Source organism: Helianthus annuus, chromosome 10 (assembly GCF_002127325.2).
Source record: "Helianthus annuus cultivar XRQ/B chromosome 10, HanXRQr2.0-SUNRISE, whole genome shotgun sequence".
NCBI classification, from domain to species: domain Eukaryota; kingdom Viridiplantae; phylum Streptophyta; class Magnoliopsida; order Asterales; family Asteraceae; genus Helianthus; species Helianthus annuus.
The window spans coordinates 147,796,107-147,802,633 of record NC_035442.2 but is presented as its reverse complement, the minus strand read 5'-3'; the positions used below and the strand labels follow the sequence as shown (position 1 = coordinate 147,802,633).

General features: G+C 35.9%; 1 long non-coding RNA gene across 1 annotated transcript; it reads left to right on the top strand.

Annotated features, from left to right (window-relative positions):
- Positions 1 to 587: 587 nt before the first annotated feature.
- LOC110882887 lies at positions 588 to 1,023 on the top strand. Its single transcript, XR_002560276.1, has 2 exons — positions 588 to 790; positions 883 to 1,023. It is a non-coding gene; the product is annotated as an uncharacterized LOC110882887 (long non-coding RNA).
- Positions 1,024 to 6,527: the final 5,504 nt, after the last annotated feature.

The window sequence follows — 6,527 nt, the reverse complement described above, 5'->3', positions numbered from 1 at the left end:
ATTCAAATGTTCTAAACCAACTTCATGTTCTTTAAGTCTACCACTAGCATGTCTCCAATCCTTATAACCATTCATTCACATACGTTCTGTCAATTACAGTCCTGGGTCTAACATTCACATTGAGGTAATTTTTCTTTACTTTATAGGATTATAAAAGGTTTTCATTTTATTGCATCAAAGGGGTCGTGTTTGTGGGTTGGCTAGTCGAACCCGACACAAACTCAGAAATTTTACACCAAACCAGTGTATTTGTAAAATATAGGTTGACCAATACTTTAAATTTCTAATTTTCTTTTTTTAAGCAATTATATTTAGAATATGTCATTCGGTTTTACACTTTTGAAGTTTTGCATATAAAATACCTATTTTAAACACATATGAGAAGTTTTGCATATAAAATTTTAAACACACATTAGAAAATACCTAAACAAATAAACTAGACACCGGTATTATAGTATTATTTTATTTGATATACTTTTTTGAACGGCAAAATAGACCTTTATTTCAACTAAGACAAAAACCCTCATACAATAGACATTTTTTTCTCAACCATGCCTCATAATGCATAGCCTTATATGTATGATATCTGAAATTCTAACACAAACATGGGAAATTGCAGGTTGGCTCAGTAGACAATCGGGTATATTATTATGATTTGAGGAACACCATAATTTCTCTTCATATCATTAGCGGTCTACAAAAAACCATTTCATTTGAAAAGTTCTTGCGAAACGATGAGCTTGCATCAGACAACATTTTTCCCTTGTGGGACGTGAAACAAGATCTTCCTGTAAGCTATTTTACCACTTGGCTTATAATCTATATATTTTCTTGATTTAACTGCTTCATCTCTATTTACAACATTTTATGCACAATTTTCAGGTTCATACCTTTGGTGGTGGTATCTCACAGGATTTCCAAGGAATCCTGCCGACTACGAGAGCGAAGCCTCTTTTAGTTTCCTAGTGGAATCGGACTATGACGAGAGTGAAGGCTCACCACCAGATTTCCAAGGAAATCCAATTGATATTGAGAGTGAAGCCTCTTTGGATTTCCAAGGGAATCCTGACACCAACGAGATTGAATCGTCGCCTTCAAATCCTATTGGCGAGATTGATACATCACCGTATTTTGACGCTGAAAATGAATTATCACAATATCTCCAAGAAAGTAGCACATACTCCGAACATGAAACGCTTGATTTCCAAGGCCATCCTGCTGATAAGTCCAAAACAGGTGGCTGGCCTGCAACGACACTCATTTTAAGTACTATCTCGCTTATAACTATATATCTAGTACATTCCTTTTGACATATTCTACTCTAAAATCATATCTAAAATAAAACATTAACATAAAAATTTCAAAAGTACAACAAAACAAATTCTGGAATAGATTGATCCTTAATCATGAACGGAACTCCTTGTGAAGCAACACTTCTCTCTATGAAATCCTTAATTTAACACAGCGATATCGACCATTAATCCTTAACAACCCTTAACCCTGAAGAGACCGTAAAGTTATTTAAGAATTAGGATTTAAGTTTTTTTTATAGCTTTTTAATATTCATTTCTTCTTCTATAGCAGCTTACATAAAAAAAACTGTCAATTAACCCAGATTGTCAACAGCCCAATATGGAGTTCGCATTTTACTTTTATTTCTATTCTAAAACACCCAACTCTTTAAGGCATTAACGCTATACCCTCTTTTTATATAAATAGGCCAACCCGCGAAACCCGTTGGGTTGGGTTGACATGAAAATGACCTGTTTAGCTACTTGAAGATTTCTTTTCATAACAACCTTTTAGTTTATAACCAGTTTGCCATAATGACATGTAAACATCAGAAATTTTTACAACTATAGGCAACAACTTAAATTGTGCTCACTTTTTAACAGTTTCAGATATAGGTTTGGTTAGTACTTTTTATTCAGGTCTAAAGTTCATTAGATTGATGCATACTATATTTTTCCTTTGTAGGGGTTGAGCTCGCACAATGATTTTGTGTTATGGGAGTATCTACCATTTTGGTCACGTTTATGTGTGGAGCTCTTCATATTTCTTCATCAGAATCTGCAAACATCATGACAAATTGCATAGATTTTCTCAATATTCTTGCAATTTTTGAAGGATTCTTGGGGGATGTGAAATATGGCCGTTACATCGCCATTGTTGTACTTGCATTTATATGTACCCGTGTAAGTTTACACTATCCAATCTTTAATTGCTTTTACTTTGCACCAAAATTGCCACCTCTTGAATCATAAGCATCTTAGGCTTTGCTTGTGAAGAACCTTAACCATCTGTAACCAATCTTCTTTTTTGAACCAGGGTATATGGCATTTGCATCGTTCGAAACAGAAACAGTTACCTATGATCAGCGAGATGACATCGGTAGTAAAGAAATATGGCTACTCTACCTAGGTCTTTACATCATAGCATTTAGGTGATGCTGGAATAAATTCAAATGCATTGGAGTTTGGGTCTGACCAATTTGACAAGTCAAACCCTCAAGAAATGAAAGCAATGGCCCGGTTCTTCAAAATGTTCTACCTATGTGTTGACGTAGGGTCTCTTTTCGCAATAACCGTACTTGAATATGTGCAATATCAACTTATAAACTATCCTTACAGGATAGGAATATGTACTGGGGTCATGACTATTGCTCTTGTTCTGCTCATACGTGAGGAAAGATCTTACCGGTAGAGAAAACCACCGGGAAGCCCGTTAACGGTTATATGTAGAGTGTTGCTCTCGGCATGGAAAAACAGAAAAATATCCTACCCCGACCATCATAGCTTCCTGAATGGACACAAGAAACTCAGGTAAATAATATAAACCAATTCTAATTTTTCTACAAACATCTCGCGACCACTACAATTACTTATAACTTAATACGTGTAGGTGTCTTGGCAACGCGATAATAGTCGATTGTAGCAGATCTAGAAATAAAGATAAAAACAATGATTGGATTCCTATAATCATAACTCAAGTAGAAGACTTAAAAGAGGTGATAAAGCTTATCCCAATATGGTCGACATGCAGTATATTTTGGACGTTTTACAATCAAATGGACACCTTCACTACGGAGCAAGCAACCGTAATGAACTTCAAACACGGCATAGTGACTATACCCACAAGCTCACTTTTTGTCTTCTTATACTTTTCCAATTTCTTGTTTACATATCTTTATGAACATGCATATGTCCATATTGCTAAAAAAGTGGTCGGAAAGAACTCACAAGCCTTCAAAAAACTGGAATTAGGCTTGTCTTCTTGGTGGTAGGTAAGGGGGCTTCCGCTTTATGTGAAAAGAGAAGAAGAGAATTGGCTTGGCATCACGGTGCCAAAATGAGTGCCCTTTGGTTAGTCCCCCAACTTTTCTTGGTGGGTGCCGGTGAAGCTTTTTGCTATGGCCAATTAGAGTTTTTCATCACCGAAGCACCTGAGAGGATGAAATCTATAGGCACATGATTATTTCTATGTACTCGAGCTATGGGTTATTTTCTGAGTAGTTTGCTAGTATCAACTACAAACATAGCAACTCAAGGAAACTGTTACAATACGACGTAAATCGAGGAAAGTTGGATAACTTCTATGTGATGCTAGCAGCTCTAAGAGCTTTCAACTTTTTGTCATTTTTTATGTAGCATCTAAATACCAATACAAATCAATACGCAGCAACAAAGCTAGTAATAGTAGTGAAATAGAGTTTACAAATATTGATAATGTCTGATGTAAATGAAAAACCATATGTAACATAGCGTGAGTTAATAAATATTTATATAAATATAACTTTTGTCATTAAGAATGGAGTAACAATATCACAAAAACCCATCAAAGTCAACCTTTAAAGCAATCAAAATTGAGAACTATGTGAAGAAAAAACCTGATCAGATCTGTTTGCCTTCTTGAAGGAACAAGAATCTAATTTGCAAGTGCTAACTGAGGGGAAATCCGAATAGCATGAACTCCAAGATCCAAACTTACTAATAATTGAAGAACCACAACTTACGAGCCATTGCATTTCTAAGGTGGATTAAATACGGATAAGGAAGAAAAGATAAAATTTATTAACGATACTTATATTTAAGGAAGCAGTAATGACTCGTAAGAGATACAGACAGAGAATCTACTACAGTTCCACAACTACACTCGTTTGTGTTATTTATATCCATCACTAAGTTTGATACTTGCATGCCGTAGCAACAACACTTTAGCCCTTCAAGTTTTTCTTTCTTGAAAACAACCCTTAGCCGACTCAACCTTTTTGAAGGCCTCAATCGAAATGAAAGTACGAGGCTTTTTCTTTAATTTCATTGTTTTAAACCTTTGTCTTTTACCCAGGCATGAGACCAACATCATCTTCATCACATTACTAGAAAAATGGGTTTTTGCGACCGCATTTGTTGTTGCAAAACGGTCACATTTTCTTTGTTGCAACTGCAAATGAGGTCCGAGAAACACTTGTCGCAATTGCCCTATTGCAAAATCACTTGACAAGGAAATTGCCCTATAGAAACGATCGCAACATTTTGGTTTTGGTTATGGTCATGTTACAACTGTTTTGCGACCGGGCTGGTTTCGGTCTTGTTGCAACTGTTTTGCAACAAAAATGTTGTTCCCCTTATGTCACTGGTTTTTATTTTACATTTGCTATAATGTTAAAATTTTACACATCCACAAATATATCCAAATCATATAAAACATCTAGATAGAGTAAACCCAAAACTTTTGACAATAAAAATTCCCATAATTGTACAATCTTCCAAGATAAATATCTAACTAATTAGCCAAAACCATTAATGATGATGACAGACCATGGCTTAAGTGTCCTTTAACCGGTCCCCATTTAACCCGCTTTTGGAATGACGTTCACTACCCGCAAGATCGATAAGGTTGAGTACACCTTGCACTTGTGTAACACCTCGTAAATTCGTGTCGAGTTACACAATGACACGTGTCCATATCTCAAATGTGACAATTAATTGGACGAGAAGGACTAATTTTGACAACTTATGAAAGAATAAATGTGGAGAGATAAAGGTGTCAACATGCTAAATGTATTGCCTCTGAATGACCCTTTTCGGACCGCAAGCCTTAGTGCTTACGGACCGCAAGCAGTTTTTTTTTGGTTATGAATAGTGGATACGGACCGCAAAGCCTTATTGCTTACGAACCGTAAGACGGTGAAACCTGTGTGCGCTGAAGTAGCTTACAGACCATAAGCTTAAAGCCCATACGGTCCGTAAGGACTGTACCTGGGCAGATTTTGTTTGGAGGCCAAGACATTCTACCCTTGTGCCACCTAGCTAGCAATGCTGAGCCTTCTAGCTGCTCATGACACATCTTAAAACACCTGGAGACATCCACCTGTCATGATCCTAGTTCATGCTCTTCAAGTATAAATACAGGTCTTAGGATCATTCACAACTTGCACCATTTCTTCAATTATCTTGTTTACTCTCCTCTGGAAGTTCCTGATCATATTGGAGCATCCCACTGAGTTACAAACATTCTAAGGATCACTTGTAAGTGTTCATATCTAGTTCTTTTCGTTTTTGTAGGCTTTTATAAGCCGAAAGTCAAGCAAATTGACTTACGCTTTGACTTTCAGTTTAGACCATTATGGTCCAGCCATTGTTCGAATCGAACATGGCTACGTGATCGTAATAAGGTAGTTGTTAATCCCTTAAAAGGGCACCTGTTGGAAATCACGTTAAGTTTGTCAAATGACGGGTCAAAGTTAAGTTAATTAAAAAGTCAAAAGACAGATTTTCGGAAACTTTATAAAATGAAGTTGTAAATGTTTTAACTTATGTTTTTGACACTAAATCAGTTGGTAACTAATATTAGAACATGGATCATGTTCAGCCCTTCATTTCCGGTTTACATGTCGGTTCGCAACCGAAAGTCGAGCAGTTTGACTTCTGCTTTGACTTTCGATTCTGACCCGATTTAGCAACTTTAGCTACTGATTCTAAGTTGCATTATGATCATATTATAGTATAGAAAAACCCTATGTGGTTATACTACTTGATCAAAATCAGATTCTGAGTTTCTACACAATTTCTTATAATATGCCTAATTATGACCAAAATGCCCTTTTTGTGCAAAACATGGTTTTAATCAATGATAAACATATGAAATGCCCTTATGGTGCATAAATTGATTTTCAAACCATAATGGTTATATAAGTTGATAACCTACTGATGTTACAACTTAAATATTTTGGCATATGGAACTTGTTAATGACTCATCCGGTCACCCGATAACGCCTATGTGCATACGACTAAGCTTATGTAACTAGTTTACGTAAGTTTACCGAAACGGGTCAATTCTTATCATTCTCATTTCAAATTCCAGAATGTATATTGTTTTCCCATATCATACAAAGTCTTAGTACTTGTAGGGATTAAACTGCATTCTATTCGGTCATTGCTTTATCAAGTGTATCGTACCGTTTTCATTATTTTAAGTTAACCGGTCCAAGTCTATGACTTGAATAGGACCCGTTAACATTCTAATTG